Source organism: Dasypus novemcinctus, chromosome 17, assembly GCF_030445035.2.
Source record: "Dasypus novemcinctus isolate mDasNov1 chromosome 17, mDasNov1.1.hap2, whole genome shotgun sequence".
Lineage (NCBI taxonomy): Eukaryota > Metazoa > Chordata > Mammalia > Cingulata > Dasypodidae > Dasypus > Dasypus novemcinctus.
The window spans coordinates 72816430-72833730 of record NC_080689.1 but is presented as its reverse complement, the minus strand read 5'-3'; positions in this window follow the sequence as shown (position 1 = coordinate 72833730).

The window sequence follows — 17301 nt, the reverse complement described above, 5'->3', positions numbered from 1 at the left end:
CACCTGCATTTTACCCACTGTGTAATCAGAATATGCAGACAAGGCAAAATACTTAGTCTGCATATGCAAATTTTGAAAAAGGTGAGCCAATTAATATTACTAAGAGGAATATTCATTTTGCATATCATGACTTTTATCTTAAAATTATATTGATAATCAGTGATCTTTCACAAATAATTTGACTGCCGATTGAAACTTGTCGACTCGCCCACAATGAATCTAGTTTACTTGACATCATGAGTAGTATCAGCCGCATGGACAGTAATTTGCCTAGTATTTAATCATGACTAGTGTAAGGAAATTCAAGAGAGAGTGAAGGGGAAGGGAGTAGGTGTAGAGATTCTTTTGGAAGAGACCTAGGAAAGATCTGTGTCTGGACAAGGAGAGGATAGAGGCAAAAGGAAATCACTAGCAGAATAATTCATGCTAAAGTAATTTTGCCTCAATTATTTCAATATTTAAATGAAAGCATTTGGGGAGCCAACTGCGACCAATTGGCTTCATGCTCTAGTTACCTTTAGGTGGAAACATAGCCACATCACCACAGGTTTTGGCTCAAGCCATGATGTTTGAAATGTTAAGAGAGTGGTTGACAGAATTACATGCCTCAGAGTCTGCGGTGCTGTTTTTGTGCAAGCTCTGATTGTAGTGGCTGACTCTTCCTTTTCTGCAAGTTTAACTTCAGGAGAGTTCTGAAATAGACTTATATTCAGATCTTACCCTCAGGGCAGTCTAGAGCCAGGCTTTAAAATCAGCCCCTTCCGAACTCTGAGACCTTTACCAGGATATTCAGCTTTTTTAAGATTCAATTTCCTCATGTGCAATATCTACAATACAGGGTTACTATGAAGAAGAAACGAGGTGATGCAAGTAAAATGATCCACATACTGCCTAAAAATAATCATTCATGAATAGAGTATCTATTTTTATAGGTGTCCAAAGTCAATAGTTTTGCCTGTTGTTCATTGTTTGGTAAATGGGGTTTATAGTGTTGCCTGTGACATTTCTCTCCTTTAGAAAGGATCCTGGCCATATCCTCAGCCATCTATGCCCCACTCCTTACTTGTTTCCTTGCTTTAGACACAGTAGCCTTCCAGTGATCTCTGTTCCTGTGAATGGATCCTGGATGAAGTGGGCTGGAGCAAGTGACCTGTCCATAATAACAACCACCTCTCTGATGGGGTCGCCACCCCCTACCACCCCATACCTTTCTTGATCTTACAACCTCCTCTATAGGTCTGCTTTGCCACTATTTCCCAGCTATCTAATTTTTTCCTCATCTTACTTGTAACTTAATTTTATCCTTTCAACACTACCAAAAAATGCTAATGTTAGGAGATATGGAAAATGGAATAACGAAATTATCTTTTCATTTCTTTTAAGAAAAGGCAATTTGTCAGTTCACAATATGTTACATTTTATCATTATGTAGGTGTAGTGGTTTGAAGTCGTATGTACCCCAGAAAAGCATGTTCTTAAAGTGAAGCCATCCCTGTAGGTGTAAGCCCATTGTAAGTAGGACTCTTTAAAGAGGCCACTTCAGGTAAGCCCCACCTCAAACAGGATGGGACTTCATTCTATTACTGCTGTCCTTATAAGTGGAATGAAATTCAGACACAGAGAAAGCCACGGGAAATAAGAAACTAAAACATGCCCAGTGAAGGAAGAGATAAGGAGACACTGCCATGTGCCTTGCCATGTGACAAAGGAACCAAGGATCATGGCAGCCAGCCCCCAGATTGCCACTGTCTTTGCGGAGAAAGCATCTCCCTAGATTATGCCTTGATCTGGACATTTTCCCATCCTCAAAACCATGAGAGAATTAATTCCCATTATTTAACCTGACCCATTTCATAATATTTACATAAGCAGTTTAGGAAATTGAAACAGTGGATTACCAATTTTGAGTTCCTTTCTGCATTTCACTTTCACCAAGTGCTTCTTCAACTTGCTCTTCACCTCTTTCGATAGGGAGAGAGATTCTAGATCCTAATCCAGGGCTGGGCTGTATAAAAGTAACGCTGTCTGTTATATTGGTTTGATTGTACAAGGGACAGGATATTTCAGAGTTGGTAGAAAGATCATGAATATGAGCTTATAAAACAAACCTGAGTGTTGAATCTTAACCGTGGGATTTAGTAGCCATGTCACCTGAGACAGTAGGTATTTGCAGTGTTTCATATGCAGAGGAAATATGGGAATAGGTGAGAAAGTGTGAGACGAAGAGGAGGAAATGGTATTTTATAGTTCAATATGAAGTGTTCTTTTGTATTGTTTAAAAAGCTACAATAACATAAATAATAAGAACTAACACTTACTTCATATTAGCACATGCCAGAAACTATACTAGATACTTCACATGTCTTCTTTTATTTAATCCTCCTAATCAACTCTGAGTAAGGTACTATTAATTAACCCCATTTTACCAGTGAGGAAACTAAGGCTTAGGGAGGCTAAGTAAATCATCTAAAGTTAATACACTTTGTAGGTATCAAAGTAGGGATGCAAAACCCGGATTTCTTGCTCAAGACCCTAAATTCTTGATTAGTAGGTCTCACGTAAAGATTTTCTGGAATTTTCCATCAAGATTGGCTTATTTATTTGCTGGTTTCATCATAGTCCACTTGATTCCACAAAGGTTTTCAGAAATTTACATCATAGCTGACTGAGAGAACTCCCTAAAGGGATGGAAAACATTCTAAAAATAGGTTCTGTAGGGCCCATGGGCTTTGTGGAGGAGTCCCAAGGCTGCCTAACGGGGCAGGAGAGGCTATTCAGGTATGGCTGGTAGTTCATCTTCCCAGCATCAACAGCTCCACTTTAATCTATTTTGTAAAGCAATGTTTTATGAAAGACTTGGTCAGGGTAAAAAAGTCCCACCATTAAAAAAAAGTTTGAAAACATCTGCTCTTTCTATCCATAAGGAAAAGCTTGGAGAAATCAGATAAGGGCCTGGGGTTGGAGTCTTGAAGATTTGGGTTCCCTTGTACAGACCTCAGGGAGGGATCTTGGGGCGTCTGAGTAGAAGACCATGCTATTCCACAGTGGGAGGCTGTGGATATCACCCTGGCATAAAGGGCTGAGTGCTGCGTGGACACAGCTCCTGCCCAGTTGAAGGTCTGGGGTGGGACCTCTTAATGTAGAGGGCAGTAGGCCACAGACAAGACAAGAGAAAACAGCAAAACATCACACAGCAAAACAGTCTGTGTTCAACTTTGTTTCTAGACAGTTTACTGATTTCATTTCTGAATGTCTGACCATTTTCAAGAAACTTCAAGGAGGGAAAATGCCCTCTCCTAACACACATATAAAACTGTGAAATTTCCTTCGTATCAACCCTTCTTTGCTCCCTTTTCCTGTGCCCTTTTAGGAAACAATTAACTGAGCCTTATCAAACATTTATATTTTAGTGTGACTAATAATTCTTTACAGCACGTTTTAGGGGTCAAGATGACACCTTGAACAAATGTGAATGTGTGTGGAAGGAGAAAGGGAGATGGTATTTCTCTTGGCCAAAGCTGCCCTTGGCTGGGCCTTGAACTTCACCCTGTTTCAGCAGCTATTTTAATCATGAAATAAAGTTGAGTCAGTATAGTCTGGAAGAAAACCGAGGACTGGGCCTCAGTGAAACGTAGCAATAAGAAACCCTTTGAAGAATAGTGTAATTCTGTAAGTGAAAGGTGGTATTATTACTGCTATTTATTATTATCCCACTAAGGGAGAATTGAACAATCGGTCAGTGTATGGAGAAGCAATGGATAATGGCACTGGTAGAGAAACAGAAGAAAAATATTATGAGGTTTCTTTTCTGTTTTGGAAAGATATTATAATAGTTTTGAGTTTTTTTTTCCTGTTTTTAAAAGACGATAATCCTTAACAAAATATAAGCAGTAATGAAACAACATTCTTAGAACAAAGTACGTAATTATATGGGAAAATATAGTAAAACATAAAAAAGGTAAAACTAAGGCAGTTACAATGGATTTAACCTTTAATATATACCTCCTCATATACTAGGAGCTTCATACATATTACATTATTTAATCCTCAAGAAAACATATATACATCATGGCATGTATGTGGGTGTGTGTGTTTATAGAAAATAAATAAGAAACTGATTCTCAGAAGAATTAAGTGACTTGATAAAAATCACAAAGCCTTGGAAATTGAGCAAATGTGCAGCCTAGTTCAATCAGACAGAAAATTGAAGTTTAATCTAGAGGGGTTGGATTTTGAGCTGTGTTTTAGAGGGGGAATGGAGAGGAAGAATAAGGTGGAAAGCATTCCTGGTAAAAGCATTTCGGGAGTAGTGAGTTAAATGGTAACAACCTCATTTGGTAAGAATCAATTGTGTTTCACTTTGCTTCACTGTGCTCTTGCATAATTTAAGGCCTATTTTCCCAAACTTCAAAAAAAATCATAAAATCAAGCTAAGACTTTTCACAGATATTTAGAGATTGTAATACTACTGAATTTAAGCTGGGCAAATAGAAAATTCCAAGCACTCGAGCAATAAATGTCACTAGGGGAAAAAATCCATTTATCTTACATGAGGGTCAAATGATTCTTGCACTGAAGTAAAAAATGGATTCCAGAAACATCATTCTCTTGCATTCTGATGATAATGCCACCCACTTCAGGTAATCAATGCAGGAATACCTGGGAGGCAGCTGCACAAAAAGCTATGCAGATCGAGGTCCTTTGGCAATTCACTGAGCAAGGAGTGCCTCTCTGGTCCTTTTGTCAGTCACAAAATGAGTGCGGGGAAAGCAGAACTCATAAGCAGGGTCCTGGGAATGGCAACTTGCAACAAGACATGGAGACAGGGTTCAGAGACCTAGAGGCAAGGGAGGTCACAGCCTGAGGAGTGGACAGGCATCTCAGTGGTCTTGGAGGTGGGACCCCAATCACATAAAGAGTGCATAGGACTTTTACTGGATTAATTATGATTCTTTACTTACAACAGACAGAAGCCAACTCTGGTTAGCTTTACAAAAACACATCCTTATCAGATGGTTAAAGGGTTGGTCAAGAATTAATGGAAAAGCTGAAAATCAGGTTCAGAAAATTTAGTACAGCGGACCATTTCTGGTCTATCTCTTTAGGCTACTTTTATTGGGATTGGGTCAGAGTTAACAATTTTCTTACCTGTGCCCACAATCCAAATCCCTGAAAAAATGTGCAGTTAACCTAGACCTGATGATGTGCTTGCCACCTTGGCCAGGAAGGAGAGGACAACTTGATCGGTAGTCCTACCAAGACTGCCCGTAGTGGGGGAGGTACTTTCTTGACAGGGAAATCAATGTTCTATTTCTAGAAGTCAAAAGAAGACGGAGTCCATGAAACAACTCACCTTCCATTGACGTTTTTGTTCCCAAATGTGCTACTTGGTCAGTTCTTCTAAAGAGTCCAAATTGCAGAGTTTCTTTGGTGTGGAAACACCTGAAGTAAAAAAGAAAAAAGTGAGGCATCTCCCCCAATACACATCTTATTTATAAGTATTTTATATTTTTTATATTTAAAGATTTACTTCTTGTTAACAATTACAAGGATATGTGTCCCATTTTTCTTCCATTTATATTACATTAGAATACCAGTGTCATTAAATTTATTCCAAATGTAATTTTAATGACTAAATCATCTTAGCTTAGAATTGAAATTCTATTTTCAACTTCATGACTCTACACGTTTTTAAAAAAACTTAACCATACTCCTCCAATGAATAACCTTGCATATATAAATCAATGTGCACATCTGCCTTTATTCCCTTGCAATAAAATCCTAAGCATAGAATTATTGGATCTAAGGTATTGACCATTGTTAAGGTATATAACTCCAAATTTCTCTCCAGAATGGTATTTGCAGCCACGGAAGAAGACCCTGCAGTTGTAATTGAGGTGCAGGCAGAGGCACTGGGCAATTCCCCTGGAAAGTATTTATAGAACTTAGCATGACTTGAGACAAGGGAGACAATAGTTCTGGTTCTTACTGACTTATCTCTAGGCACGTGATGAGCACTCAGCTCCCAATGTAGAGTAGATGTAGATTTCCAAACTAATACCCAACATGGGAGGCTCTGTAAACTAGGGAAGAATTTGCAATTGTTAGCACCAGAATGACTATAAGCCAATCTTAATAAAGTACCCACAGCATGTCTAATTGTAAGTATTGAATCATCTTGATAAAATCTTCAAGATAAACTAATTGCAAACATACCCCTAGGTGATTAAATGAGGTGACTAAATCATTGTATTTCTTCTTTCAGTATAATATGCATTTGATGCCTTCTTTCTGTAGTACAGAATTAAATACAGAGATGGAAGAGACATTAAACAGCATCATATCCCAGGAAGCACATATGCATAATGTAACTCTTTCCTAGTCAGAACTCACCGCAGGCATCTCTAGTCTACCCTGGCAATCTTTCTTACTTAGCTTAGATGTGGTTTCAGAATCTTTCTCATCACAGCACCCCAGGTGGCCACTAGTGGTCCACTGGAGCTGGCATCATATTAAAAAATTATTTAAGTATCTGATATCAAAGAAATTCTGTCTATATCATCAGTAAAAGCCCAAGCTAACCTCAGCATCTCTGCACTTTCTGTCCAGCCTAGTACTTCCACAAAAAAATTACCTAATGCTGACAGACTGTGCCATACACTGGGAGAAGCACTATGCATAATTTGCTCCATTTAACATTTGCAATATTGGCACACTTACAATCCCTCATTTTATGACCCAAAGATGGAGGCCTAGAGAGATTAAATAACTTGCTCCAAATTCCCTTCCAATAAGTGTCAAGAATTGTGAAGGGTCTGAGATCGTATTCCACCTGCAAGCTAACAAGTAAACCTCCAAGAGTAGCAAGGATGCGAGTAGAAGACATAAGGGCCCTGAGTCAGAGACAAAGAAGGACTGTTTATTATTCACAGCAATAACAATAGTGGAATATCAGCATTTTCATCAGTTTCCCAAGTTCTAATTCCCACTGGACTACCAAAGAGAGCCAGGTGTTACTTACACGCGCACACACACACACACACACACACACACACACTGGGTTGAATTACAGAAGTATCCTGAGTTTAGGGAATTCAAATAGTGGGCAGTAAACATATCTGTGTTTTGCTCTGCAGGAAACATTATCTACATTATGCCAGGCAGAAAGCTTGCAGGACCTTTATTCTGAAAGGAGAGATTTATTTTCTAAGGCTACTAACTATGTAAATATGCTTGAAAATCTACAGAGCAAAACCAGTTGCTCCCCAAACCGGCAGAAAGACAAAAGACCAATGGAGAATTGCTCTCTAACACCAAGTGGAGGGGTCAGAATTTAAACGTCCGCCTGTGCAACTCCAAAGCTGTCATTCTTAATCAATCTATCTCATCTGCCTGCCCACTGGCCTTCCCTGCAGACTGGCAAAGTTCAGAGTCTGGTCCATCAGAGACAGAAGTAAGAAAATCTGAGTCCTGAGGAATGTTCCTCAGAAACCACTTATTCTGATCACAGTGCATTTTAAATGTCCACTTATTTTATATTCTTTCCAGACTGTAAACACTCTAAGGACCCAGTCCTGTTCCTTATTCTAACCCCACTTCCTTTCTCAGTAGTGGGCATAAGCACAGGCTTTGAAGGCAGGAATGTGTGAGTTGGAATCCTAATTCAGCCACTTACCTGTTGTGTGATGAATCGCATCTCTGGAATGCATAAAAGCTACTTGTCTAGGGTTGCTATGAGGAATAAAGGAAATTGCATACCTGTCACTTAACACATTCACTGTATTTGGTAGCCATTTTTACAACAGTAATCATGCAATAAATATTTGTTGAACGTTTAAAGAATTGTTTCCACCTAGAATCCCTTTTCTACTAGATCCCTAGGTTTTGTTCTCATCTGTGTCTTTTCCTGTTATTCAATGCAGTTCTCTAGCTAGTACTTCCTTCATATTTGGGCTAATGATTCTGTTGCAGAGTTCAGCCTTGTCATTGTTTCTTGGTATTCCTGTCTCTCCTTCTCTTAGCTTACTGCTTCGCTGAAGAGCCTAGGATGAATGACCTCTGTTGTCCATCATCAGAGAAGGTAGTAAATACATGCATTTAGTTCCTCCTCGAACACCTTGACTTCCAAAGTCATCATGTGCCATCGTTAAGTAACTCACGTGGCTAGAAAATGGTTTTCTTTCTTGGTTTTATTTATGTGTGTGTATGTGTGTGTGTTTGTGTATGCTCACATAAACATTTTCCCATCAGAATCTACTCGTGATAGACAGACGGTTCTTTAGATATTGAAAGTGACAAGTATTGTACCTCTGGCTTTTAACCTCTGTGAATGATTGTCCTCACCATTCCTGCCACTGCCCTGTTTATCCATGCTACCATTAAAATATAAGGTCTGGAATGGAGCACTAACCTTTACAAGAGATCTGGCTGAGCAGAATGGAGCAAGCTTGTCTGAAGGCTCACATGGCCCTTGGAAAAAGAATGATAAATGACAAAGAGTTGATAGGAAACATTTTATTTGAAGACTACGTTCTTTCTAGAACCCATAAAATCAACTTGCATCATTTTGAGCTCAGTCTTCCAAAGCCAGAAGTCCTCCAGGTAGAAGCATGAGTGCCCTTGCTTTATTTTTCTTGTCAAAGATTTCTCTTCATGTTGTAAATTGGGCAGCCTGAGGCAGCTCTCCCTATCCTCCTACTCAACTGAAGTTAGAATCAGGTTATGTGAATTCCAGACTTGTCCTGGACCTATATGTGGTGTGTCATTGTGTGTATGATGTAACCTTTCTGGGCCACATCTGTAAAATGGAAATCATACCATGTGGACTTTCATGCTTACTGTGGGTATCGAATGTGACAACTGACATCATAACATCATGTTGTAAACTGCGTAGCACTATTATAGCTTAAAGTGTTGTCATTTTTAAAATTCTCTTCCCTTTGACTCTGCTGAATACGATCCTGAGGGTTTGATACTGACACCTGTCTTCCTAGAATATGTATAATGTGCTAGTCTGTGGTTGCTCCTATGATGGTGCGTCTTGCTGTTGGCGATTGCCCCTACGATGGTGATTCTTTCCATGGTACCTTATTCTATTGGGAATTTCTCAGTAATCTCTCTTGACTTCTTGACAGTATTCACCACTCTTATTCACTCTCCTTTGAAACAATTGTCTTTTGGATTCTGTGATAACGATCTCCTTGGTTTCCACCTACATCCATAGTTAGTCCTTCTTAGTATTCTTTGCCAACCTTTTCTCCCCAACTTTAGATGTTGCAGTTTCTAAAGACTCAATCCTAGACCATCTTTTTGCATTATTTTCTTTCTCTATATATAATATCACCTACATTTTTGGCTTCAAAAATCTTCTTTGTGTAAAAGTCTTCCAAATATTTTCTACCTACAACCCTCTGAGTTCCAGAGCCATATATCCAGCTGTTTCATCATCTTCTCTTGGGGATCTCAAAGGCACAGATCCCACAACTAACATACCCAAAGCCCAACTCATGACCTACCCTTCAAAGAAGGCCCTCTTCTAGGTTCTGATCTCAGGGAACGTTAGTCACAGTATCCAGGTAGCCAGGATAAAAACTATAGAACATCTTTATCATCTTCCTCCCTATCCAATTTCATTCATCACCAAATCCTCTCGATTTTGCTTCTCTCAAAGGTCTTTATCTTTGTGGCCATTGCCCTAGCTGAAGCTGTGACCATCTCTTCCTGGCATATTGTGGTGATTTCCCATAGTCTCTCCACCACTGCCTCTTGTCCTCTCATGCAGTTCATCAAAAACAGCCAGAGGAATCTTAAAAAACTGGATCACTATACTCCCTGCTTAAAACTATTTGATGTCCCTGACATGGCCTTCTCACCCTGCCTGTTCTGGCCTCATCCTTCCACCCTTGTTTCATATTATTTCCTTATTCTCTGCAGTACAGGTCAGCTGACATTCCTTCATTTACGTAATATCCCCTGCTCCCTCACATCACTGATCCTTTGTGTGTGATTTTTCCTTCCCCTCAAATTCTCATCCTTTGCCCACTGTCTCCCCAGAAACACACACACACAGACCATTCCTATATCCCAGCTTCCAGACTACCAATCTTTTAGTTCTGGGCCCAATTATTGTTCTTCTGGAAAAATTCCTCTTCCCTCCCTGAATAAGGCAATATCTCATGAGGTTTAGCCCAGGACCCAACATCTGTTCAGTCCTTGTCCAGTGATTCCTAACTGGCACCTCTCTGGTGGCTCAGCTGGATTCCCGAGAGCTGCATTGTTGAGACTGCTGAGGGGAGAGTACTCAGACCTGGAACCCACCCAGGCACCCTGAGTTCAGTGGGTTCTTCTGTCTGGGACTGCTACTTCCAAACTGTCCATCTCCCTCCACCCTCCACCTTGTCTTCTTTCAAACCTCTGCTGGCTGGGCACTCAGTTTCACTCATAAATGCCTATTCTTGAGGCTGCTTTGTCCACGTTCCTGTTCTCTAGCTCTCCTGATGACATATGTGACCCTGCCTTTCCCTGGTATTCGAAATTCCTTCCTTTGCCTTTCTCTCCACCTGACCTCAGCCTCTCTTGTTTTCCATCTTCTCCTGTCTCAGCATGGACAGCTGGTAGGGTCTTTATCTAGCTTCACATGCTGGTTGGGATTAGTGCCAAGAGAACTCATCCAGATGGATATGAAAACTCACAAGGCATTGGACGATGACAGTGCTGCCACCACCGGCAGCTTCATTATCGAAGTCTCGACATGCAAGAAGTGGTTTGTGTAATCCAATAAGAAGAATAAACTGACACAGGCCAGGGCCTCTGGCTAGTGTTTCCCACTAGTGGAGTGTGTCACCATTTCCAGTCTCTGAGGCATCTCACACAATCCTGGCAAGGCAACTTGCTTTTCTGGAATGAAAGCACTAAAAGAAGTATCATGTCCGTGGCAAGGACATTCTGAAAGATAGGAAAGGTGGGTAGCCATACTTGTGGACTACCTGCTAGAGGAAAGTTTGGAAGCCAGCAAAGCTAAATTACCTCCTCAGGCTGCTGCTTTGCCAATTATACATTATTTTCTTTGGTCAAAACTTTGGGATCTCTAAGTGTTTCTCGTTAGAACATAGAGACTCAGGGTAGGAGAATGCCCTGCATTTAGCAGGGAGTGCTGAGACCCAGACTCTGGCAGAAGAGCAATCAGGACAGGAACCTGGCATTCTGTGCAGAGAAAAGCCCTTAGCCATGACATGGAAGCCTTAAGAAATGATGACCTCAGTTCAAGTTTCCCAAGGCCAGACCTGCTCAGGAATGACCACCCCTGCCCACATTTTTCTCTATTTTGCCACCTGCTCATGTTTTAGACAACTAACCTGTACTCTACGTCATTACCTCCCACTCTCAACTTATATGTAGCTTATTATTAGTTTATTATTATTATTCCTAGGTCTGAGCTTATAAGCATAATGTCAATTTATGTTGCAATCTCCTGGCCTGGAGCTGTGGTACACAAGTAAAGGACATAAAGCAACAGTATGCCTCCTGTTTGAAACTCCAACTCCTTAACTGAACATTCAGGCCCTTTGTTATCTGACGACTAGTCCACAGCTCCAATCTCTTCTCTTTCCACCAGCTCCCAAACATATCACACTCTAGCCACACCTTTCCCATTTGAGCTGCGTGAAGTATTATCATCATCATTGCAGTCATCATCGTCATCATATCATCTTCATGATATATGTCACAAGACCTAGTATTTCTAAGCACTTACTACATCCTATGCATTGTGATAAATATTTTCTAAGGCTTTCCCTGTTCAAAACATATTACAATCTCAGAGACAGGAACTGTTCTTCTTATCGTACAAAAGAAGAAACTGAGGCATTGAGAGATTTACTGGTCCTCAAAGTCAAACATTAGTAAGAAGAAGAGCTAGTTTTGAATCTTGGTAACCCATTACTATTTCTGTTAACCATTTGACAATTTTAATCCATTCAACTTTCTTCTGCTTGCAAAGTCCTCTCATGCTTTAAGAGACCCGGTGCCTTTGTAGCAGCAGCCTGATGTAAATAGCAGAGCCCTGTGTTATAGCCACAAAATCAAAATTGGCTGAGCCTAACTATATTGGATGTTTAATGAAATCAAATTCCCCTTTGATTTTTCAATAAAATTAGGATTGGAGGTGGGGATGGGGGTAAAGGCCAGTATTTAGACAGAGGCCTTTGTTTGATCCCTTATTCTTAGGCTAATATGAATTGTCAGATTGCCATCAAATTACGAGAACTTCAGCCTTTCCAATTCTTGGATCTAAGGACTATGGTAACTGATTTGATTTTAAAGTTCATAGTTCAGTCAAAACCAGGCTCAAGTAAGATTTGGAATCACTTTTGCCTGTCCAGGGATGTTCACAGGCAGACACCAAACACAACATCCCCTGACATTAGATTAATTTTTTAAAAGATTTCCCAACATGCTTTATACATTAGGGCATGCCTCTGGAAATGACAGACTTAAGCATCAGGGACAGACTGGAGAGTGTCGCCAAGTTTCATTTCCTCTTCACACTGAGGTCCTGATGTAAGTATAAGAGATAGGCACAATTCCCTGGAGGGAAAGGAAAGACAGGTGTTATGATATCCATTTTATAGCCAACAGAACCAAGATCCAGAGGAGAGAGGGATTGGAATTACACAGTTAGTGTGTTTCAGAGACGGATGGAAGCCCTGGGCCCCTGGGTCAATGCTATTCCTTGTCCAAGGCTGGCTCCCCTCTGTGACGACCTCAGCACTAAGCCCATTCCTCAGGTCTGAGAAGGGGAGGTGTTTAAAGGCCCCTGAAAATATATCCTTGTAACATTTTCTGAATTATAAAAGGGGAAGCAAATGGAAAAAAAAAAGTGCAGAACCTAAGTTTGCCTGAAAAGTGACTTCTGGGAATTCTCTCTCTTCTTTGAACTTATCCTCTGCCAATTTCTAAAATTTTAAATAGTAAAATAACCTCCAGTAGTCTTTATTCCCTCCTAAAATGTTTAGAAACTGCCATTACCTTCTAAATTTTGTACAAATCCCATTCTCCTTTCTTCAGATCACTGGTACATTTTTTCCTTGTTTGTTTAATAACATGATTTTCTACATTCATGAGTATGATAATCCTTCAGCATTTTGTTTGCTCTTTCTTTCTGATATCACTCATTACCCTTATTATTGCTTGCTCAGTGTCAAGGCAGACATTGCTAGATTGGACAAGCCATAAAGGCAGGGTTGAATTGTATGTGCTCGATATGATGACAATCAATGAATGAGGGAATGAATAAATGCTGGTGTATCCAAGGTCCTGTGTGTGGTCTATACAACAACCCAACAGCTTTATTCTGTTTATCTGTCACACAGGTCATTACTAACTGTACGCTATTTTGGACTACTCCTTATTCAAAGCCACATCCTGAGTCCTTTTCGCATTTCTCAAAAATATCTTGATCAAAGTGTAGTAGGGAAGCAGATGTGGCTCAACTGACAGAGCGTCCACCTATCATATGGAGGGTCCAGGGTTAAAACCTAGGGCCTCCTGACCTGTTTGGTGAGCTGGCCCATGCACAATGCTGCTGTGCACAAGGAGTGCCGTGCCATGGAGAGGTGCCCCTGCATGGGGTGCCCCACCCACAAGGAGTGTGCCCCAGAAGGAGAGCCATCCCATGTGAAAAAAAGTGCAGCCTGCCCAGGAGTGGTACCACACACATGGAGAGCTGACGCAGCAAGATGACACAACAAAAAGAGACGCAATTTCCTGGTGCCACCTGACAATGCAAGTGGACACAGAAGAACACACAGCAAATGGACACAGCAGACAACATGGGGGAATAAGAGAGAAATAAATAAAAATAAATCTTAAAAAAATAAAAAAGACACCATCCTCCAACATGCTGCTGCTTCAGGACAGTTTACCAAGTGCCTACAGAAAATTCGAGGCAATGATCACATAATGTGTTCTGCATTGTTCTGATGTCAGCAGTACAAGGTGCAGCGGGAGAACATAAGAGGCAAATTGGGATTTTGGGTACAGTCCCTGGGGAAGATGCTGCTGTTCTAAAAGACTGCTGACTCAACTGGAGACCTGGCCACAGAATGTGCTGGACAGCATTGCTCCTTTGCTATTATTTCATGATATACCGGGGACATTGTATTCAGTAGTTTTGTTTTTTCCCCTGATTTTTAACCTGGGACAATGACATGTTATATTATAAACTGCTTGTAGAAGGAGGCTTAGTTACCTTAATTTTCAGTGTATAGGGCCCATCCCAGCAGCACACACACACAATCTAGAATGTTATTTGATGTAGACAGTGATGATCAGGATGTTTTTATTCTTACATGGATTCTCAGTGTCTTATAGAAACAGTCTGCAGCCTCTCTCTTTGCCTGACTTTGGTGATGGTTGCAAAAGAACAAATCTCTAAAATGGTTTGAAAAGGTAATCCCATTGTCTGTAACATCTAAGTTTTGGGGGAAGTCAACCTTAGTTTTTTCCCCAGTGACGCAAGTATTCCTATTTCTTTTAGCTGAGTGCCCTTCTGCTTTGAGGCACTAATGCTCCTAGGTGTCTGCACCTCAGGAAGATCTTATGAGGCTTTGAACTTATCTCTTTTCTTAATCTGCCAGTAAAAATGAGATAATGCCTTATGTTTCAGCAGATAGCTTTGAAAAGCAGGTTCAGAAAGCTGGAGATTTTAGATTTATTGAAGGCTGGAGGATTTAGGTAGCTCCATTTTACTGGCACCACCAGTCTTTGCTGAGTCTGTGTCCACTTCATTGGCCATCACATCTCCATCTCAGTGATATCTTCGTTCATGGCTGGGTGAGCCATGGTTTCCTCATGTGCTGCCTCCCGCCATGCTCTGGCAGCAGTGACTGCTCCCTTTTATTAACTAGGGCACTTTTTTTTTTTCATTTAAAAAATGTTGTTGAAATATATCATTCATACATGGATGTATATAATCAATAAGTATATAGGAAAAGTTGGGAACTTATAAAACAAACATGTATAGCATCATAAAGCATTCCCATACATCTCCGCACCACCAATACCTTGTATTGTTGTGAAATATTTGTCATAATTTATGAAGGAACATCATCACATTATTGCTACTAACTGTGGTCCATATCTTCTTACATTTGGTGTCTTTTCCCTGGACCTTCATTATTGTTTTTGTTGTTCATAAACCACACAACCTATCTAAAGCATACAACCAATGGCATTTGGTATAATCATAGAGTTGTGTATTCATCCCTTCAATAAGTATTAGAGCATTTTTCATTAATCTAAATAAAGGAAAGAAAAACAACAAATAAGAATTCACTGCCATAGACTACTTTTTAAGATGTCATCACTGGCAGTAACTTGAAGCTTAGATTTAACAAGGTCAAACTGTAAGCTATCTTCTAGCTCACATAACAAGAAATCCAAAAAGATGCAGCTTCTGGTACACACTGACCAGGTCTTGAGCTCATCTTCTCAATAATTCTCAGGGCTCTGTCCTTCCTAAATGTTGATTGTCTTCTTCAGGCTGTTAGGGAGAAGATTTCCATTGTTCTAGACATTGCAATCATACACAACAATGCAAGAGACAAGGGAAAAAAGCACTCTTCCTCTTATCTCTTTTAAGACTGAGGGAAACTGTCAACGATACCCCTAATTCCCTTTCCCAAAGAGAAATTCCCACCAATACCATTAGATAGAATTATATTGTATGCCTAATCCTAATCCAGTTAATCAAGGGAACTATCATTAGATTAGCTTCAACAGGATTCAGAATAGAACCAGTCTTTTGGAAACTCTATGACAAGGTAGAGAAGGGTTCATGTCTGAAAAAAAAAATTGCAGATCTACTGTAAAGAATGTAGAGAGTATAAATGGACATCAGGTAGAAACCCTACAGCATCTGCTGCATTTAGTTATAGACCTTTATTTACTTTCATCCTCTAAACTCACCTTTTTTTTTGAGGTAGTGGGGGCCAGGCATTGAACCTGATTCCCCCAATTGGGAGGTGGGAGCTCAACCTTTTGAGCCACATATTCTCCCCAAACTCACTTTTAACCTACTGTCTCTATAACCTTGGACAGTTGTTTAGACTCTTTAATTTGAATTTCCTCATCTAATACATAATTTTAGGAACTATTCTCCTTGCAAACTCCTCACCCCTAACATCTAGCCCCAAACAATATATTGGCTTATATGTCCTTGATCTTTAGAAAAAGTCTTTCTTTCTGAAATAAGAAGTTGGCTTTAGAAAGTAAATACCTCTGAAAAAAGGAGTAATTTACTATCCTCCTGATGATTGACTAATATTGGATCCTGCCTTGTGGTCAAGATTGCAGAAAGGGAAATATGGAAGAGCTTAAGCATACTTCGGATCTGAAATTTTCATATGGAATTAAGTCTCTGGGGTGAGGGTATTTTCTAATTTTAGAGTTTTGGAAAATTAACAATGTAAAATCCAATCCACTCCCCCGTGAGTAACTCATGTGAGAAGGTGTTCAGGAAAATCTCCTGCCAAATGGTTCTGATCCTAAAAACAGATAAACACAGATTTTTGAAGATGGAACACCACCTTTAGAGATAAAATCCTACTGCAAAGCCAGTTTCAGGAACTCCACAAGGACAATGAAAATAACAGTCTATCCACACCTAAGAGGTCATTCAGTAAATGCCTGCAAATTTCTCAAGCAGAGTCTGCCAGGCTCTTGGACATGACAATTATCTTTGTCCCTTTGAAGATATCTTCTTTAGGAAGATACTCTCAGCCTCAGGAATCATTTCCAGGATAGTTTCTGCCCATAAAACAGCTTTATTGCAGTTATGAATTAGTAATTGCTCCCTAATTAGCTGCTATGATCACATTTGCCTTTTCATCTCCAATGATACTAGCACTGTATTTTTTATAAATGGAAAGACTTAAGATGTGGTCTTCAAATACACAGTGGCAACTGGGGAGAGAACACCTGCTGCAATGTTGTCCATGTCTGCTAAAGCATATGGCCAGTAGGAGTCTAGAACTGAAATCTGGGACTTTCTATACAGCTACTGCTCTGAGACCCTGTCTTTAGAGTCTGTGTGTGTATGTGTGCTTTTGCGTATGTGCAAGGGAGTACATGGGAGGTACGTGTTAGGATGGCTCTGAAGACCTATATCTTATCTCATCAGGGAACCAAGAACCGGTTACTGTCTTTTCCTGGCCTTAGACTTTTTTCATTGGTAACACTAAGATCATAAAACCTGGTTTGCTCATAACACAGGGCTTTCATGCAAATTAATTACCCATTGGA